This window comes from Lactuca virosa, chromosome 5 (assembly GCF_052849685.1).
Source record: "Lactuca virosa cultivar CGN04683 chromosome 5, Lactuca_virosa_CGN04683_v6, whole genome shotgun sequence".
Taxonomy (NCBI): Eukaryota; Viridiplantae; Streptophyta; class Magnoliopsida; order Asterales; family Asteraceae; genus Lactuca; species Lactuca virosa.
Window position 1 is genome coordinate 184,410,479 of NC_136430.1, and position 21,375 is coordinate 184,431,853.

Consider the following 21,375-nt stretch of genomic DNA (forward strand, 5'->3'; position numbering starts at 1 on the left):
GTTCTATGTTAGGATCGGTGGTACTGCCTAGGGCATGATTCCAACCAGAAGACGGTCCTACGGAAGCAATTTGAGGATTAAGTAACCTGGTCTCTCTCTCTCTCTCTCTCTCTCTCTCTCTCTCTCTCTCTCTCTTTGTGTGTGTGTTTAAGTTAGGCCTCGGGCCCACCTGATTGTAGCATGTCATTTTTGGGCTTAAGGCCATGTTAGGGGTTATTGGGCCTTAGAGGCCTTGTAGTTGGGCTTCGATGTCTTTTTGGGCTTTTTATGGATTTGGGACTTAGGGGGAGGGAGGCTCATTGAGGCTGGGGTAGAGCCCTTTTTGTCTTAAGTCAAGAATTAGTGTTTTGGACTTGAGTTCGAGATCATCACTTTAGAAGAACAAGAGCAATCATAGGAGAAGAACAAGTCATTCGTTCATGAAGAAACCCTAAATCGATTTTTAAAGGAAGAATATATCATTTATTGTTTTGTCAATAATTATTATGACATGTCATAATAGTTAAGCCAAGTCAACATTTAACCTGTAAGATCCAGTTACCGGTGGGTAATATTTGAACAAAACATATAATTTGTTGGTGTTTTTTGTATAAAAAGTTTACTTGGATGGTGTTTTTTGAACATACCAAACTTGGATGGTGTTTTTTGAACGATTTTTAAACATAGTTACCCATTTGAGTCATTTTCACTTGTTTTTTTTTTCATTTTCTTATTTTTTACCTGTAATTGCCGAATACCACAAGGTGAAATTTGAACAAAGATTGTCCTTCGTTGGTGTTTTTTGTACAAATGCTTTACTTAGATGGTGTTTTTTGGACACCAAACTTGAATGGTATTTTTTGAACGATTTTGAAACAGAATTACACATATAAATCATTTTCCCTTTAAACTTTGTTAATTATCACGACGAAACCTCTGGGGAAGATTTATCGCGGTTGCCGGAAACCTAAATTCTTAAGGGTTATTGATTTATTAGAAAAATATAAAGTAATGAAACGTAAATATTACTAGAAATGTTCGTCGTACAAATACATCAATCACTAGACATGTTTTGTCATTTCGTTCATTACTCCAAACCAAAAATTAAACAAAATACATTTTCCATTACATGTATCGCAACCTCATAACCATTATGAAACAGGAGTATATAATAATTATCTTTGATGAACTTCTCCTTGATGAGCTAGAACCTGTGGAGTTTGAGATCTCACATGGGCTAAGAGGTTTACCACAAAGGTTGTTTACTTCATGTACAAAATCATAGTTTTCATTGTTAATGTATTAAATTCCAAGCAATAGATTAAAACTCAAACATTTAAAAAATAAATTAACTCAACTGTTGAATTTATAGAACAAGATATATAGTACTAACAGAAGACTTTCTGTTAGGTAATTATTGCCATTTTTAAGAATTTTGAATAATAGCAGCCTTCCAACCCAAAAGTTACAAGTTATGACGTGTTTCCTTTTCTTAGGCACGTAGCTAGCTTATTAAATAGCTTGTTTGAATTTGATTTCTTTGAGATTACAAATATCTTTCTATTTAAGAATGACATCAAATGAGAGCCTCCATAACAATAATGTATTAAACCATGCATTGTTTAAGGGACTTAGGCAGGTTAAATAGTTAATTTACAGATTAAATTCAACTATCACAATTTGAACTATTAAACGAAAAAAATATTAAATAAAATGATGAACAAAATAAATAATTTTGTTTAAAAAAATGTTGAATTGAATCTTTGTAGCGTTCAATTCTTTGTAAAATAAAAGGATAAAGTTGTATAAGAAGAGGAATGATGATGTGACAATGTATTTAATTTTATAGAGTTAAATGCAAATCATATATATATATATATATATATATATATATATATATATATATATATATATATATATATATATATATATATATATATATATATATTCTCTCAATAGTCTATTGTTAAATGTGACATGGGTATTTGGAGAATTTTCATGGAGCATTTGAGTTACTTGGAGCACTTGGAGCAACTTGGGCAACTTTGAGCAACTTTGAGTACTTGGAGTAACTTAGAGCAATATGGAGGAACATGTTGCGTCATGCAAGTGGAAGTTGAGCCATCCATGAGCATGTTGCACCAAATAGGAGGATGTTGCGTCAAATGGGAGCATATTGCGCCAAATGGAAGGAATTTGCACCAAATAGAAGAGAGTTGCGCCAAATGGGAGGATGTTGCGCCATCCTTGCATGAGATGGGTCACCCTAATGCAAGACACGCTTGATGAGCCACATGTACTATGAAGTCCCCTATGATGCTTAGAAGTTGGTGATGCTCAAGGAATACACTATGTTGTGCCACCATAATGAATGTTGAGCCTTTAGTGTTTATGATGTGCCACGTGTGCATCATAATGCTCCACTATAGCACAAGGTGCTCCATCATGTGTGTTGCTGATAGTCATGTGTTTTATGTCATGGATAAATTTTCCAGAAACTGTTGCATCGCAGATTGTGGTTGATTGACACCGTTCATAGGCCTATGGGGCAATAGGCTTAGCCTATTAGGGGTATAGGTCTGATTCCTCAAGTACAAATAGGGATGCATACTAAGACATTTAAAGTGTCTTGTCTTCTAGAGTTATAGGCAAATACCTATCAAATTATAATTGTAACCTCTATTTGAGAACTTGGAAATAAAGTATACTCCCCTCCTACCCATGAACATAGGTCACCTTGGCTGAACCACATAAATATTGTATCATGTGTGCTTTTTGGTTTTGCTAGTTATCCACTTTACTTCCTAACATCTATAGTATTAAAATACTATTAACTTTTGGTTCAAAAATTCTACATCAAGGTAGAGGTGAGATGGGAAACAAGTTGCGCCACTAAACCTTTCAAGTGGAGAAACTAATTATTTTAAATCCACATACATAGATCTTAGCGTCATTACATTACTCCAAATAACCCATTGGACTATATTAACGATCTCCACAACATCTGTCACAAGGAAACCAAATGTAACAAACATGAATTATATAAAAGCACGTTGATTATCCATGTATACTTTATCATGTTTTGTAAGTTTACATGAGTCAACTTTCAAAGCAGACTATATGTTTCCCTACCACTCCAAAACCAAAACGTCATTCGGTGTAACTATTAATCTTCCTTCTAGTGGGCCAATCAAGAAGTTCGTAGATTCCTTTTTCTTGGTGGAGACTCAACACACCTAAATAAGTCCAAAAGAAGTACTTGGATCCCATCAGCTCCCTCTAACGTTTTATATGCTCCAAAAAATAGTCCAAGCCTACCATATGACAAACTAGGCACATTCCAACAATTGTAAATAATGGAATCATGAGGCGATACTTAAGGATGGTATGATACACACTAGTGATATATGTTGACCAAGGTCATCCATACAAAAATACTTACTAATGTAACACGCGGGTTTCGGGGCTAAGCATTATCATATGATGTAATAGTCTAGGTCAACTATTGTAACTCTTTTGAGATAATAAAGATGAAATGTTTGAGTATTATGTGAATAATGTGAATTTATATGCTTATTATTTATTTACAAATGTATAATAAATAAAGGATAAAAATAAGTGTCAAAAATTAAAGTGTGAGATAAACCCAATATCTTTACATAGAGTTGTAGTGGTCGAAACAAGGATTCTGGGGATATAAAGAACTCCAAAATCCGAGTTATAACGAAGAACTTATGACCCGTCGAAGTTTCGCGACGGAACCGCCACGCCACCGGGAAGCGTAAATAGTGAATTTAAAATAGATCGACTTTTAGCCTTAGCGATATAAACGAAAGTCGTAGAAAACGTTAAACCGAGAGCGTCCATAAAAAGAACGCCCAAATCTGACTTCGTATGAGGAAGTTATGATTTTTCGAAGTTTTGGCTTAGCAGTGTACAGCCCGAAGTTCGAATATTAGATTGAGCGGTTTCTAGCCGACACAACCTAAACAAGAGTCGAAGATCTCGTTAATAGTAGCATAAGGATAAAAAGACAGACGAAAACGGACGTCAGATGAAGAAGTTATGAATTTTTAACGGACCAATCATGTCCCGGCCTGTTAAAAATATAACTTTTAAAATAAATTCAAAATTAGCCGATGGAGTTTAAACGAAAGTTGTATAGTACGTTCCCGCCTACGCGTGGATATAAATAACGTCGAAAACGGAGCTCGTATTCGAAAGTTATGATTTTTAGAAATCAGAAAGTAAATTTGTGAGACCTGTTGCGAAGATGGTGACGTGACCGAACCACAACCGTTCGATGATGGTCTCAGAACTCGCTTCGGATGAAGACACGTCGCATCTCGGTACGCCCAGCGTTCGAGCTCCGAACACGTCACGTACGCGAACCCTTCCTCGGCCCAGAAGCGACCATGTCGCACCACCCGGAGATCACCACCTGGCACCCTTATCCGATTTACGCCCCGCGTCCGAGGACCTGTACGCCCAACGTACGTCCGAGGACCAGGCTATAAAAGGGTTGCGAGGGCTTCCATATTTTCTCACAAATTCACCACAACTTTCTCACTCTACTTTCTCTCACTACCCCCCAACCCCCCCCCCCCCCTAAATCCTAGGGAACCCCCTAGCACCTGAAGGAAGCCCCGAGGCTCCCGGAGTCCCGAGAAAAAGGGTCTTTCGGTTCGGAAATGCTGCTCCAGGCAAAGCCCGGTTTTCTATAAAACCCGCTGTAAGTGAGCTACGCCTACGCTATTTTTAATATAACTTTTATTTAATTATAGTAACATTATTAGGACCTTAAAATAATTATTTAGGCTATTATTATGAGTTATATAGAGTGTTGTTTAACGCTTATATAATAGTAATAATAGCTAGACTATTAATTAGTCGCGGTTAACGTTAAACTAAACGCTAGTGGTATTGATAGTAGGTTTTGTCAAGGGAAAATTGTTTTGAGATAACGAAGCGCTGTCCGAGTACCGAATCAGCACCTAATCAGGTGAGTACATAATCACTTTCATCTTACACATAGATATGAAGTATTTAATATAAACTACGTGCTATGTGTGCATATTGTCTGAATACTGGCTGTCTATGCTGATGAAAGATTTTTATACATGTTTTAAATGATTTAAACTGTTATGTATTTTATATCTACAAAAATATTGGGGTAAAACATGGGTAGATGTAATAGACGATGTGTGATAAAATGATGAGAGGCCTCGATGTTGTTGTTGTTGATTCTGTCATCTAGCGGAGTATGGATGACGGCACAGACTCTTCTAGACAGTCCAGTGGAACGCTAGCAGACTCGCAACCTGTAGGTGTTTGTGAACGATGTGTTCACCGGTGTACTCCATCCCCCTCATGGTTGCCTTAAGGACATTTATTGCTGAGGAATCCCCTTAGCAGTAGTGCCCGTCCCGATGATGATCCTTAGACTAGGTCCCTTATGATAGGTGTTTAGGGACGTAAAGTGAGGATAACGGGAACGGGTAATTGGTTTATTGTTGGTTGATGAAATTAAATAACTTATTTATTGTGGGTTGAAAACCCTATGTGCTCACCAGGCTCCCAAGCCTGACCCACTCAGTTTCATGTATTACAGGTAGTGGCGTTCGAGCATAAATGTGATGTTTTGGATGAGGGATTACGGATATATGCCTATATATATGAAATAATGTAGTAAGGCTTATATTGTATTGTTTATGCTTTTGATCTGTATCGAACATGACATCCCGAGTCTTTTTAATGAAATACATTTCTACGGAAATGCTTTGATAAATCTTTATCATATTTTGTTTTGGGAACAAATTTCGCAACTCTTTTATTTAAAATATTACTCTGATTTTCAAACAAAGCATACACAAAAAAAAATCGGTCTTTTCTGGCCGTGAAAATGGGGATGGCACAAATAAAATCTTGAGCATGTGGTGCTTAAAGACACTCAAAAGAAAACTTTATGCCTAACAACCATATCGAAGTGTACTTCTTTCTCTTGAATAATTTTACTAAAAATACATTCATCGATGCATGTTGGAATTTAAAGAGGTGTTGTAATTATTAATGAAACCAACTTGGCAACATGTAATAGAAACAATCAAAACCAAGTCAAATTGAATGATGTTGAGTAGTGACGTTCCAAAATTTCAATGTTTGAGTGTAGATATGACCACCATGTAGTATTAAATAATATTCCTTCTATCCAAAAGAAAATTGGAACATGGTGGAACATGGACTACCTATTGCATCTGTTCGCTTGATGATTACCAGAGCACAATGAAAAAAACTATAGGTGAGAAAAGGTTGAAGGATTTAAAGGAAAACAAATGTCCTTTTCAAGCATTGGATCAAGTCAATCTTGAGATAATTATTTGGAGAATATAACAATGGATTTTAGGACTTTATAAAGTAGTAATATTGATGTTTGCAGAGAGATAAGAAGAAACAATTCAAATCATTGCATAAGAATAAGAACAGTGAATAAGTATTTCACAATAATCTTATAATTATAAAAAGAAGAAGGATCTAAGTGTAGAAAAAGATGACATGATGCTCATGGAAAATATCTTGCAATTTTTTAACTTTGAAATTCAATTACATTGGGTGTTCAATTGAGGAAGCACAAGACAATAGAATAATATCTATAGATGAATTGAAATGTAGCTTACTCGTCTATGAGCAAAGTATTAATATTACATATGAGAAAAAATCTTTGAAGGGAACACAAAAAGGTTTTAAAATTGAGGAATGGGTTGCAAAGGTTATCGAGTATGTGGTCGTATATGCTGAATGTCTAACTTTGAGAAACTGTTTTTTGAGTGCTTCGACTGTGAAAAATGAGGACACTTATAGTGATAATGTGAAAGAAAATAAAGTAGTTGAATACAGGCTTCAATAGATATGTGGACGAGGGGTAAAATTTGGACTCTAATTACAACGAAGGAAAAGTGAACCATAAAACCATAGTTTGCATAACTTGATGCGAAGGTTTAAGATAATGTGAAGCTAGGAAACAACATAAGATTGATGGTTACTGAAAAATGGAACGTTTGGCTACAAAATAACAAAAAAGTCCACATTATAATAGAAGTGTTATGTTCCCAAAATGAAGAATAACTTGTTAAGTTCAATTTTGGATAACTACACAAAAATGTTATCTATGTGATTCTTCAACACAACAAATTAAAGATTTATCATCATGATAAAGGACACACTGATAAGCCGGTAATGTCTTTTAGTTGGATGTAAGTATCACAACAGATCCTTTAACAGATTATACAACTTGCTTCAATATGGTGGAATAAGATATTGGTTAGCTTTTGCATTATCTATTAAGACATTTGACTTTTAAAGTACTAGACACACTTCTCCGAAGAAAAAGTTTGGGCTTATCATAGTTGGAAAAGCCATCAGCAGTACGTAAAGAATGTCTTTCTAGAATTCAAAAATAGATTTATTTCCTAATAATAGTTTAAGGGGGAGTAGATTCGCCACTTTAGTTGTTTCACTCTAATATATGTGTATCTATAATTCTATTTGACTAGCTTTTAATCTTATGAATAGGTACTTATTACATTCATCGTCGATACGAATCAAAAGATAGATTTTTTTATGAGAAGTTCGAAATCTTTCATTTCATAAGGAGTTAAAAGTAAAGGTTGAGCATGAAGCGGGGGTAAAAATTAAAAATTTCTAAATACACCGAACATATTAGGCTAAAGAAATTTGTGTTCGTTGAATATTCAAGTTTTTTTTCTGTGCTAAGTATGAGATAAGAGTGAGAATTACAACAATATTTTCACCTTAACATAATGGTATATTTGATCGAATAAGTTACAACATTATGAATATGGTTTGAAGAATGATGTTAAGAAAAAAAATATCTTGAAATCTTTATGGCCATAAGTTCTAAATTATGGAAAATTTTGTTATAAATATGTAACACCCGGGATTTTTCCAGGTATTATGAGTATTTGTCTTTATTAATTTATGGGTTGTTTGGTCGGGTTTTGACTTTGGGCCCTTAAGAGTGGGCTGAGGAACCTCGTATATGGGGCGTACATTGCTACGTACGCTCAGTGTACTCAGGAGAAGGAAACGCGGAATCCATGCACGTACGCCCAGCGTACCAGGAGTACGCCCAGCGTACGTGTGCAGATCCTTAAACCCTAAAATTAGAGTTGGCTCCCTATATAAAGAACATAACCCATGTTGGTTCAGCCTCCCTTCACTCTTACCCAACCACAACGAAAACCCTAGCTCCCTTTGTGTGCCTTTCTGTTCTAGAAGCCATTTGAGAGTGTTTGTGTGTTGTTTTAGTGAGAAAAGAAGAAAGGAGCTTGAAGAAGAAGAAAGGATCCACCAAGACCTTGTAGATCCAGAGGGTTGACACCATTTCTGACTTTTTTGAGGTATCAAGTTCCATACTTGACCATTGTATTCTTAGATTTGTTTATTTGGGGTTTTTATGTCCTTTTTGACCCCATTGTTGGGAGTGCTTGAGTATTGTTGGTTCCAGAGCATAAGAAGTTATCCTATTGGACTCTTAGAAGCACCTAGGGTCATAAAAATCGGATCTTGGTGGTTAAGCCAAAACCATGAAAGGGTTAGGTGGTCTTAAAGCTTGTGTAATGGACCAAAATCATATTTTGACCCCAACCATGCATGCAAGCACCTAAAGTTCGTAACTTTATGGCTTGGGAGGCCTTAAAGGACCTGGATCTACATTTTGGACGTAAAGACTTAATGGATTAAGTTAGAAGTGAAGTCCCAAGGAAACTGGGTTGTACGCTAAGCGTAAACACTGGTACGCTGCGCGAACTGGGGTGGTTCACGGTCCGCTACCGTTCACGGTCAGTTACCGTTTACGGTTAACCTCCATTTGCGGCCAAGAGTACGCTGGGCATACTTGCCAAGTACGCCGCGCGTACGCGTGCAGAATGGCAACCATAGGCTTTTGGGCCTTAAGAATCTGGGCATAGCCTTGGGGCCCTGTGGCCCACAGAGAAGTATAACTTTGGACTTAGAAATCTTGAACTAGAGCATTGGACCTACTGGGCCAAGATTGGACCCTTGGAATTATTACCTTTGGACTTGGAGCTTTTGGGCCCATTTACGGGATGAGGCCCAATTCAGGAATTGGGCAATTAGTGGGCCTTAATTAGTCTTTAATAGGCCATTGGAGGACTGGGCTTAATAGATTAGAATTGGGACTCTTGGATGTCCCAATTGGACCAAGGGGTAAAATGGTCATTTTACCCTAAGTTGTGTTTTAGACTCTGATCGGGTGTTAATGTGTTTATGTTAGCCGGGAGTCACCAGAGCATCTGTTAGAGACTACTTTCCGTGAGATTTGACATACAGTTTTCGAGGTGAGTTACCTTCCAGTAGAAGTGGGTCTAAGGCCACAATGTCGGCCCATTAGCAGGGGTTGTCTTTCGATGATTGTCTGTGTGATAATTATCTAGGTTGCTTTTATCAGATGTGTTTTATGTGCCAGTATGATATGTTTTATGTGATAGCGGTAGTAGGAGGGGAATAGTCCCCCGCCTCGGTCGTTAGGACCGAAGGGTAGGTGAGTACCCCAGGAATGCTTGATAGTATGATTATGACAGCATGATTATGATAATATGACTATGATTTGCTAGTAGTAGGGGGTGAAATAGTCTCCGTTGCCGGCTGAGATAGACCGGAGGGTAGGTCAGTACCCCAGAACTACTTGACAAGGGTTGGTCAGCACCCCAGAACTGCTTGACATGGGTAGGTCGGGCTCCCCCGAATTGTCCGGCAGTATGTATGTTGTTTGGTATGTGGTATGATAGGGGAACTCACTAAGCTTTGTGCTTATAGTTTTCAGTTTTGGTTTCAGGTACCTCTTCGTCTAAGGGGAAGGAGCCGGCAGGGTAGCAGCGCATCGCACACACATGATTCCGCATTTGAGATTTCTGGGATTGTACTCTGACATTATTACTATTTGACACTATGGGTTTTGAGACATGTAACTATGGTTTATGAATTAATGTGATATCATCAATGTTTTCCTCAAACAAATTTTATAAGCATTATAATTAAAACAAAAATTTTTGGTCTCGATTTTTGGGATGTTACAAAATATAATCACAAATCTAGAAGTAAAGATCAAGACATTGTGGTATAGTCATAAGGATATAGATCCTTTTATTTCATACTTTGAAGTAACAAATAGAAGGCTTCATAGTTTTCATATGCATAACTTATATATGGTTAAGTACATACAAGTCGTGGAAAACTCTTGAACTAATATTGATAATTGTAGTATACTTTTTAGGTTTTAGTGAAAAATCAACTACATATCGAATTTATAATTCTAATAACTAAAGATGATTTTAAGTTGGAAAATTGGTATTAAGGAAAAGAATTTGTAAGATCTCAAAATGCATTCGAATTGAATGACAACAAAAATGATGCATAAGGGGGTGGTGAGTTAAGACAAAACATACCAGTTCTCGAGTTTTATAATTAAGGGAAAAATGAAAGTAAATTAAAAGGAAGCAAAATTAAATTAATTATTTGTATTCTCAAGGTGGAAGGAACATTATGTTCTTAATTTGAAAGGAAGGAAGGAAAAGAAAATGATAGTTTTACATTTTTGCCCATCATTGGTTAATATATAGGAAAATGCTAGGGGTAGGATGGTAATGCTGTTTGCTTTCCTTTTTAATTAGCCCAAAATCAGTTGTATAGTTTTGTGGGGAGAGATGTGAAATTTATACCTCCTAGTCCCTTCAATCGTTTCCTTTTCTTCCGTAACATCTTGAAGAAGTTCTAGATCAATAAAAACTTTAGAGGAATAATCAATATTGCATTTGTCATATAGACATACTTTGTTTTATATTATTTTTCATATTTGAACTTTTTTTAAATTAGTTGCTTTACAATTTATAGTCTCCAAATAATCTGACTAGTGTATAGCTAGTCCTAGTTGGCCGACCTGGTGCCACTTAATGATTTTGGCAATATTTATCACCTTAAAGGCTACTTTCTAAGCCTTGGGTTTAAAAATTGCACGTTTGAACCTACTTGCGTCTCTAAAATGGAGAAGAAAGGAATCTTGGTAGTGAGTATGTATGCATATGATCTAATTTACACAAGAAATAATGGTACATTGATCATGGGTCTTACAAGGGGTTTTAAGCTTGAATTTACTATGATCCCCTTAGGGGAAAAAAAGTTCTTTCCCGGTCTATAAGTTAAAGATAAATCGGATGGTATATTGGTGGGTCGAAAGAAGTAAATGGAAAACCTTTAAAGGTTATTTGGAATATAAAACTATAATTATGGTTGTTAGTTTATACTGAGTTTTATGCATTTTGTATAGTATAGAAGACCAATTGTAACTTTTCTTTGTATAAATATGGTCTTCAATATACGCCTCTAATTAATGAGGCTTTTCCCACAATTAGTATGGTATCAAGCTAGGGTTTCTACCCTGAATTAGTACATACAATTCGATTTTTTTCTACTCCTGGTATTGACGTTTTGATCACTGATCACGCTTGTTGTTGCCTTCCTCTATGATCGATGATTGCTACTTAATAGAATTCGTTTATTGCTGCTATGTTCTTTCCATCTCAATCACATATGTTGTTGCGTCATTCATTCCTTTGTGATTGTCGACTGCTACACCAGGAAAGTGATTTGCTGCTGCGATTTTTACTTCTTACCAATCGATCTACTGTTGCGTGTTTTCCTTTGGGTTAACCTGTTGTGTGTGTATCTTGCAGCCTACTTTTCTCATCTATTAGGTCTCTTGCTCCCTAAGGTTTCATCTCCATGTCTACTCCCAATTCATCCTCTACCACCACTCCATCGAAGCTAAGTCTCGTCCGTACCCTAACCCATGTTTACAATCAATTTAGTTTCAAATTGAATGATGATGGATCAAAATATAAATTGTTGCGTCAAAAATTTTCAAGCATGTGTAGAGGCACTTTGTCCTATGGTCATATTTCAGGGAAATCGATTCCAACTGGGGATGATGATGAGGAATGGTATTCAGTTGATGAATGCATCAAATCTTGGTTTTATAGTCATGTGATCTCGGGTTACTTCAAATCATCTCATGTGATGATTGTACCGCTAAAGATTTTTGGGAGAAATTGGATGAACTTTTTCGGAACTACAAAATGCCTCGAATATTACAATTGTAGGATGAATTTTGCAATATCAATAATAGGTCAACCTCAATTACCGAGTTTTGTCACATATTCAATATCCTTGCCGATGGTCTCAAACATGTTCATTCAACCATCACCAATATTGAGCTATTAATGAAAATCTTGCCCCAATTACCGCTCCTATCATAGTATTGTTGATGTTAGCACCAAAAAAAGCCCTTTCCCTTTTTTCCTGAGGCTAAAAACATGTTTTTGCTGCATGAGTCTCGAGAGGTGGCTTCTGATTCCTTTATTAACTCATCTATGTCCCAAAGTGCGACTCTCTTTTCTTCATCCAACTATACGGGAAAAAAAAATTGGTGGTCTAAAAACCGACGCAATGCTAGAAATACTTCAAAAAATTTGGGAAACGCTCCGTTGCATCTGCAACCTACTGCCTCCGGACAAGTGGTTGTTCGCCCAGTCACTTCGCATCAGCAACCCTAACATCATACATGCCTGCTGCCTTTTCTTGGTTATCCGTAGGTTCCCTTCTCCCCGAAATAGAAACTTCTTTCTCTATTACCAGCAGCTCTGTAGGTTCTTGCTTTGTAACCCGTCTATCATCAACAACCCTTCCATGATGCGGGTCAGTCTTTAGTAAGACCCTCTTTAGGCTTCTCTTCTCAACAACTACATCAGACACCTTCCAGTTATGTTTTGCAACAACCATTGGGCCAATTTCAGCAATAACACTCTTCTGATGGGCCCTCTTTTGTGGTCATGTATAATTGACTCCTCAATAGTTCACTGATCTAGCATCCATTTTTCAAGCCATGTCAGTTCAACCGCTAAACGACAACAATCTTTACATGGATTCCAGTGCCAGCTGTCACATGTCCTTTAATTCAGGTAACATGCCTTCCTTAACACCGTGTGCTTTTAGATCTATAATGGTTGGTAATGGTGCTATACTTTCTTTCACTCACATAGGTCAAACTTTTTTTTTCTGCATTCACACAACTTTTTAGCTTAAAATAATGTACTTGTCTTGAATAAAATTGTTAAAAATCTTGTCTCTATTCGTCAGCTCACTGTCGATAACTCTCTTTATGTTACCTTTGACCCTTTTGGTTTCACTGTGAAGGACTTTAAAACAAGTTCTTTTCTTCAAAGATGTGAAATTTTAGGTGATATCTATCATATCATCCCTCGTCAGCTACTAATCTCTCTGACAATACATGCGTTGTTGTTTCTCTTCCCACTTGGCATCAACGTCTTGGACATCCTGGCTCCTATGTTTGAAGTTTTTTACATTCATGGAAGTTTATTTCTATAACTACTAATAAACTTCCCACTATCGTGTTTGTCAGCTTGGGAAGCAACGTAGCTTACTTTCTCCTCCTCTACAAAGAAAACTACTAGTATGTTTAAATTAGTGCATTTAGATTTATGGACATCTCTTATTACTAGCATGATTGGTTTCAAGTACAATGTTCTTTTTTGGATGATTTTACACATTTCTTGTGGTTATTTCCTCTTCGTGCTAATTTTCTTGTCTTTCGTGTGTTCGGTAAATTTCATGCATAAGTTCAAACTCAATTTAAATCTGACATCAAACTCTTTCAATGCGATAATTACCGTGAATTTAATAATACATCTCTCTTCTCTTTATTTTCCAATAAAGGCATCAAAGTTCTTTTTTCATGTCTATATACATCTCAACAAAATGGCAAGGTTGAGCGTGCTATACATACCATAAACAACATCATTTGTGCTTGTTTCAATCCTCTCTGCTACCAAGATTCTGGGTTGAAGCTCTCGTTACTGCCATTCACACACTTAATTTCATTCCCACCTCCACACTCTTGTTTCTCTCTCCCTTTGAGCTTCTATTTGGCAATTTTATATCTTACCATCATCTCTGGGTTTTTGGTTGCCTTTGTTACCTAAACCTCTTCTCCATGGCTTCTCATAAAATCTCTCCTTGGTCCCCTGCTTGTGTATACCTCAGACCATCCCATGATCATCATGGATATCAATGCTTGGATCTTATCTCCCAACGAGTCATTATCACTCGTCATGCCATCTTTGATGAAGATCACTTCTCTTTCTTTAACTTTCATGACAAACCCTCCACCTCTGATTATGATATATTCCTTTCCGAGGAAATCCCCCCCCCCCTCTGGTATTTTTCCCTCCTCCTCCCCTCACTCAGAACATTCCCAGTGCCTTCTACTCCCCATATGTCGTTTCAAAGCAATTCTCATCATCCGACTTCTACCTATGAACCTCTCACTTCTCCTTCCCCTACCCCTCATCCGACCCATCCCATGGTCACCCGATCTCCTATGATGTCTTTAATACCTAAACAAATCTTCAAGTTGTCTATCATTTGCGATATCTCTCCTATCCCTCAATATACTGATGAAGCTCTGTGTGATCCCAATTGGAAATCGACTATGGATTCAAAAGTGTGTGCTCTTCGGTCAAGTTACAATTGGGATCTTGTTCCCCCTCCCCCAATCCAACATTGTCAGTTGTCGGCTTTATCCTTACAAGTTTGAAAGCGAAGGTAACCTTCACCGCTATAAAGGTCACCTTGTTACCCATGGCTTCTCTCATATTCCTGGTCTTGATTTTGATGATACTTTTAGTCTTTTGGTGAAACAAGCTACAATCTATATTGTTCTGATTATTGCCATATCCAAGCAATGGCCCATCTATCAGCTAGATGTCAATAATGCTTTCTTTCATGGTGATCTTTCTCGGGAAGTCTATATGAAACAACCTCCCAATCTGTTAGTCCCACTCTTCTTCATCATGTTTGTTGTCTTTGCAAGGCTCTTTATGGTCTTAAACAGGCTCCAGAACCTGTTACCAGTGTTTTTATGTTTTCATCACCTCTCTCGACTTTACCATCAGTCGCTCTGACTGTTCTTTGTTCACTTACCACTATGGTACTGAGGATATATTTCTTCTTTTATATGTTGATGATATCATTCTTACGGCCTCCTCCTATACTCTCATCACTCACATCATTTCTCATCTCTCATGTGAGTTTCCCATGTATGATATAGGTCCTATTTCTTTTTTCCTTGGCATTGTTGTCTCTCGATCAGTCAACGACCTGTTTTTGTCCTACACTTCCTTTGCTAAGAAAATTCTTGCTCGTGCTGACATGTCCTCTTACAATTCATGTAGTACCCCTTCTGACACTAAATCTAAACTTTCTCCTGAAGGTCCTCCTGTTTTTGACCTTACTCTCTATTAGAGTTTTGTTGGTTCTTTGCCATATCTTACTTTCAATCGTCTTGATATTACAGATGTTGTTTTACAAATTTGTCTTTTCATGCATGATCTGTGTGAACTTCATCTTCTAGCTCTTAAACGAATTCCCCATTACTTACAAGGTACCCTCTCTCATGGTCTATCTATTAAACCTTCCTCCATTGATCGCTTGGTCTCTTATATTGATATGGATTGAGACGAATGTTCTCACACCCGTCACTCTACATCCGGGTTATGTGCTTATCTTGGCACTAATCTTGGTTGATATTCCTCTAAGCGTCAACATGTTGTTTCTCGTTCCTCAGATGAGGTTGAGTACCGTGGGGTGGCCAATGTCGTGGCTGAAGGTGTTTGACTTTGCAATCTTCTTCTCGAGTTCTTGTCTTTTAACTAAAGAAATGGTTGTGTCGATAATGTGAATGCCATGTATTTATCCTCTAACCATGTACAACACCACTAGACCAAACACATAGATATAGATTTACATTTTGTAAGGGAATGTGTTGCCATTAGACATGTGCATGTCTTGCATGTACCGTCAGCTCACCAATTTGTAGATATATTTACTAAGGGTCTTCTTACTTAGTTATTTATGGACTTTCAGAACAATTTAAATAGTTGTAAACCCCATGCTCAATGGGGGTGTGTTAGTTTATACATAGTTTTATACATTTTGTATAGTATAGGGGCCCTATCGTAACTTTGCTTTGTATAAATATAGTCTGCAATATAAGCCTCTAGTTAGTGAGGCTTTTCCCACAATTAACAATGTACATAACTCACACTACAAGAAATCCAATTAATACCGGTGACGGTAATACCGGCAAAATAGGCAACTGAAGTTCCTCTGCCAACTGGTAGAGTCAATGATGTTTCTGATTGCGAGACTGATTATGATGAGAACGATTTTGATTATGATACCGAAGAAGACACTGAAGGATATGAGGAAGATTCTGATTAAAATAATTCTTATGTAATGGGTATTTGTAATATAAACTTTATTTGGATTCCTAGTTTAAATAGAAAAGTTTTTTCCTATGTAATGTGTATTTGTTATAGACATTGTATCTGTATATCTTATAATTTTTCAGGAAATGATGTCGATATGGCTTTGTTTTTGTACACCATGGTTGATGTTATGGGCCATGGACATAGGGGTGTGAGGTCCAACCTTTTCCAGGTGGTAGAGGTGCTGGTCATCATGAGTAGGACCGTAAGTCTTATTATGAATTTTTATTTACTATATTTATTTAGTTATTATAAATTAGATACCGTTTCTAATAATTTTTAAATATATTTGTAGTTGAGCAACGTAGGAAAGTCCGAGGAAAGGCCAACCATATTAAGCTTTAAAGAGCGCTCTTACAGAATAAGGGCAAAACGATTTACATGGAGTATGATAGGGATATGACATATGATCCCGTAGGAGAGCCGAAAGACATGTTTGCACATGAAGTTGGGAAAGTAATGTGGCAGTTGCTCCCTTTTGATAAATGGACATGGAAAAGAGTTTCCCCTACGATAAAGGATACAGTAAAACAAGATTTAGGGGTAAATTATTTATATAAAAATATTTTATATGGTTAATTATGACTGGTTTTTACTTGGTTAACTTTTTTTGTAGACAATGTTTGATTTGGATCGTAAGTCCCGGGATCCAGATGCTGCTATGTTGTCAGAGGGTTTTGAAGCGGCTTTGTTAAAAAGTTATTGAGAGCGTAAGCTGATGCAAAAGAATATTTTTTGCAAGTCGGAGGGTATGAGAATATCCCGAGAGCACTAGCCACCCCCCAGATGATATGGATGTTGATAATTGGAGGAAAACAGTTGCGTATTTTCAAACGGACGAACACGAAGCTGCTCCAGAAAGGAACAAAAAAGTCTGTGAAATGCAAACGACCGTGAATCGTGGGGGGTCGAGCTCGTATAACAGTACTTGCTATAAGAAAGTAACGTACGATACATGTAATTATTTATTTAAAATATAATCTAACTTTTAATGTTAAACATAATCCTAAGAGAGTGGAAATGTTCTGCAATGCTCATACCGATAAGAATGGTGTATTTGTTAGTGTCGAGGCGGAACAACAATACGTAAGTATTTAATTATAAATTTATCATATAACTAAGTGTTTATTTATACTTAATTGTTAATCACTTTTGGAAAATATAGAATCAGTTAGCGGAAGAGCTCTTAGAAAAAACGCAAGGGCCAGAAGGTGAAAGAGAGTTAACATGCGCTCAAGAAAGAGCTACTTTCAAGAAAGTATTAGGAGAACGACGTGGCCATATCAGAGGCATCGGCCGGAAACATTTTGCCATCCTACAGATTTCACATCCATCGCAACCACCACCACAACCATCACATGTAAAACAAAATTATTTAATTTCAATAAATGCATGTTGATTGGGTAATTTTTGTTTGTGGTGATTATTTTCTAAAAGCGTTGGTAATTGGTTTTTTTGTCACAAGTGCAAGAAATAGAAATGTACTTTGGTTTTCTGTCGTAGTTTAAAAATAGTGATGTACTTTGGCATCAATAAATGCATATTGATTTGGTAATTGTGCTTTTGTCCCAAGTGCAATATATAACAATGTATTTTTGGTATTTCTTGTATTTTAAGTGCAAAAAATAACAATGTATTTTGGTATTTCTTGTATTTAAGGTTCTTTAGCACAAATAGGGTATACTATTTAATTTTAAAGTTTCATGTATCTATATATCGATCAATAAATGCATGTTGATTTGGTAATTATGTTTATATTTTAAGTGCAACAAATAGGAATATACTTTGGTTTTTTGTCTCTAGTTTAAAAATAACAATGTACTTTGGCATCATAAAATGCATGTTGATTTGGTAATTGAGTTTTTGTCCCAAGTGCAAGAAATATCAATGTACTTTGGTTATTTGTTTTAGTTTAAAAATAGCAATGTAGTTTGGCATCGACAAATGCAGTATGATTTGGTAATTGTGTTATTGTCCCAAGTGCAAGAAATAGCAATTTACTTTTGGTATGTCTTGTATTTAAGTGCAAGAAATAGTAATGTAGTTTGGTAGCTTTTGTTTATGTTTGATAATTTAACTTATAAGTTTATATAAGTTGTTATTTATTATATAGTTGGAAAATCTTCGGCAATGCTCAACGGCCTGACATGTAGGGAGGAGCTTTATGCATTTTTTCAATCGAGGAAAGATCAAGGAGGAAACAATGGGAACGGAGGTGATGGTTCGTTGGATAATTAATTAATGTTTTGTATGTTACACTTGTCATGACACTTTGCTATTTGTTAGAATTGTAAAACTTTGGTTGTTTATTTTGGTATAAAATTAATTATAACAGTATTTGGTATCTAATCGGATGTTATTATTTAATTTTCTTTTTCTGCATTTAATGTTGTTATATATTGATTTTTTTGCGTCCAAAATCGTTGATTAAAAAAATTAAAAAATGAAAAATGTTATTACCGGTGACAGGAAGTATTACCGGCGACAAGAGTATTAGCGGCGACAGAAAGTATTACCGACGACAATAGTATTAGTGGCGACAAATGTCTTTACCGACGAGATTTTGATCAATAGCGACAGTATCAGCGACTTTTTACCAACGACCTATCGCCGCTATTACCTTTACCAGTGTTTTTTTACTCTTTAGCGGCGACTTTTTTGGCTGCTAATTACCTTTTTTCTTGTAGTGTCAATGGTTCTTGGTAGTATTTATTGGGAGTATTTAGCTGAGCAAGGCAAGTAGTATACTGTATACAATACAAATTGCAAGAAAATAGATAGAAGCATGCATGATCCAAGAAATTAAATGTCTACTAGGCTAGACATTATGTATAGCGTGAGCCAAGTAAGTGGATTCATGAGTAATCCGAAATACCTTTATTTCTAAGAACTAAAATGGATCATGTGTTATCTAAAGGGAACTTGTGAATATAGACTATTTTATCAGATAGGTAAAGGGCGTGAACTAATTTGGATAACCAGACAACCAAAATCCTAATTAATATCAATGATAAGTGAAGTAGCTAGCAAAGGTAATGTTTATCAGCCACCAAAATATAATTTATAGATGCAACAGCAACCACTACAAGAAATTTGAGTGTTTACCCATATACTTAAAATAGAATTTTACATACGCAAAACAAAAAATTAATATAGATCACAAGAGCAAGTAGCATGAATCATGACTAAATTAACCACTCAAGTTGGAAGATTTTTTACATACGCAAAACAAGTTAAGTGCTGTTTTGACTTTTGAGTTGAAAGCTGAATATATCGGTTTAAGAAAAGATAATTAATTAGGCATTATATTGTCAATTGTCATGTATTTTGAATAAGCGCGGAAATCAAGACCTTGAATAAGTCTACCAAAAGTTAAGATTTGATTCCATCAATTACTTTTATTCGGAATTTACGTACACACAAATATGGACTTCGTCTGTCTATTTGATGATGATATTGGCCATATTCGTTTTGGCTAAAAATATACAAAGGAGTCGAAAAGCAGTTGTTTCATACGTATAAACTAAATAAAATTCTCTTTTTACAAGATTGAAGTTAAAAATATAGAGCATACACAAAACCACATTTGAAGTATTACGTGTCCGTCGTGAGATCATATCCTCTACTGTTATTCTCCGGTCGATATTAGTCGTGCAAAATGTAAATAATTTCATATGCAATTTTCATAATAAAGAAATACTCAAGAAATTAAATGCATCAAGAATATTTTGACTTACCTGCAAATGACTTTGGATCCTGGTTGTTGAGCCCATTAGGTATTGAACCATCAAGTTTATTGTTTGCAAAGTTCACTATCAGATCTTTCTGCTCAAAATCTGGTATCTCTCCCTCAAACGCGTTGTTCTGAAGCTGCAAATCCACAAGGATTGGCAACTGTGTAAGAGATATTGGAATTTTACCCGTGAAACCATTATTCCCCATTTCAACTTTCCTCAACTCACTCATTCCCGAAAAAGCGTCACCTCCTATCTCCCCAGAAAACTTGTTATACGAGAGGAAAACCCCATGCAACGCGCCAATTTTACCCACGTTAGGGATTGAGCCCTCAAAGCTATTATTAATGAAACTTAACGTTCGGATACATGTTATCTCAGCCAATGTGTCCGTATCTATCGTCCCTGATAAGCCCATGTTCTCAAGTAATAACCCAAACACATTTCCATTTTTGTCACAGATCACTCCTTTCCAGTTTTCTTTCAAACCATCGCATGGTGGAACAGTATCGTTCCAGTTGCTCAGTTCCCCGACGTTAGAGAGAGAAGATTTAAACTTTATTAGCCTTGCGGGGTCTTTCTCGTCTGCTATAGCTGGTGACCATGTCAGTGAAACGAGAATCGTGAGCAGTGTAAGCCAATACGGTGGCCTGAAACAAGCCATATGTGGCAAATTCAAGAGAAACAACAGGTATTTAGGCTGTTTTAAGTGCTTTCTGGTGAGCGATAAAACTAATACTATGTAGATAGGAGACAAATGAAGAAGAATGGTGGAACGGCTGAAATTATGATGGTTTTATGGGACAATAGACAAGGGTATAAGGTGGTGAATGTCCCAATGTCTACGGGATGATTCTTCTGAGTAGTTTCTTGAAGGCCTGCAACCATTTTTTGCCATATATCTTAATTATGTCATTTAATGGCATCCAAAATACATAGATTAATAGTCCAATGAGATGAAATATCTAAATGAGACTTAATGAAGTAACTTTATCATTGTGAGATGTATTGGCTTTCAATAGATATATATACTAGTTGTGACATCTATGTATTACACGGGTTTATTTAAAAAAATAAACAGATCTAACAATTAAAAAAAATTTAATTTATAAGAAAAAAATAAAATATTAATTATTAAAACTGAAATGCTTATTTATCTATTAAATTTAAACTAATAAATTAAATAAATAAACAACTAAAATAATTAGATTCAATTTAGAAAT

At 36.1% G+C, this 21,375-nt stretch overlaps 1 pseudogene across 1 annotated transcript; it reads right to left on the minus strand.

Annotated features, from left to right (window-relative positions):
* Positions 1 to 1,104: 1,104 nt before the first annotated feature.
* Positions 1,105 to 21,064, minus strand: LOC145112122 (pollen receptor-like kinase 4 pseudogene; annotated as a pseudogene). The gene is made up of 2 exons (XR_013710440.1): positions 20,156 to 21,064; positions 1,105 to 1,190 (listed from the first exon to the last, which is right to left on the minus strand). The product of XR_013710440.1 is annotated as a pollen receptor-like kinase 4 pseudogene (transcript).
* Positions 21,065 to 21,375: the final 311 nt, after the last annotated feature.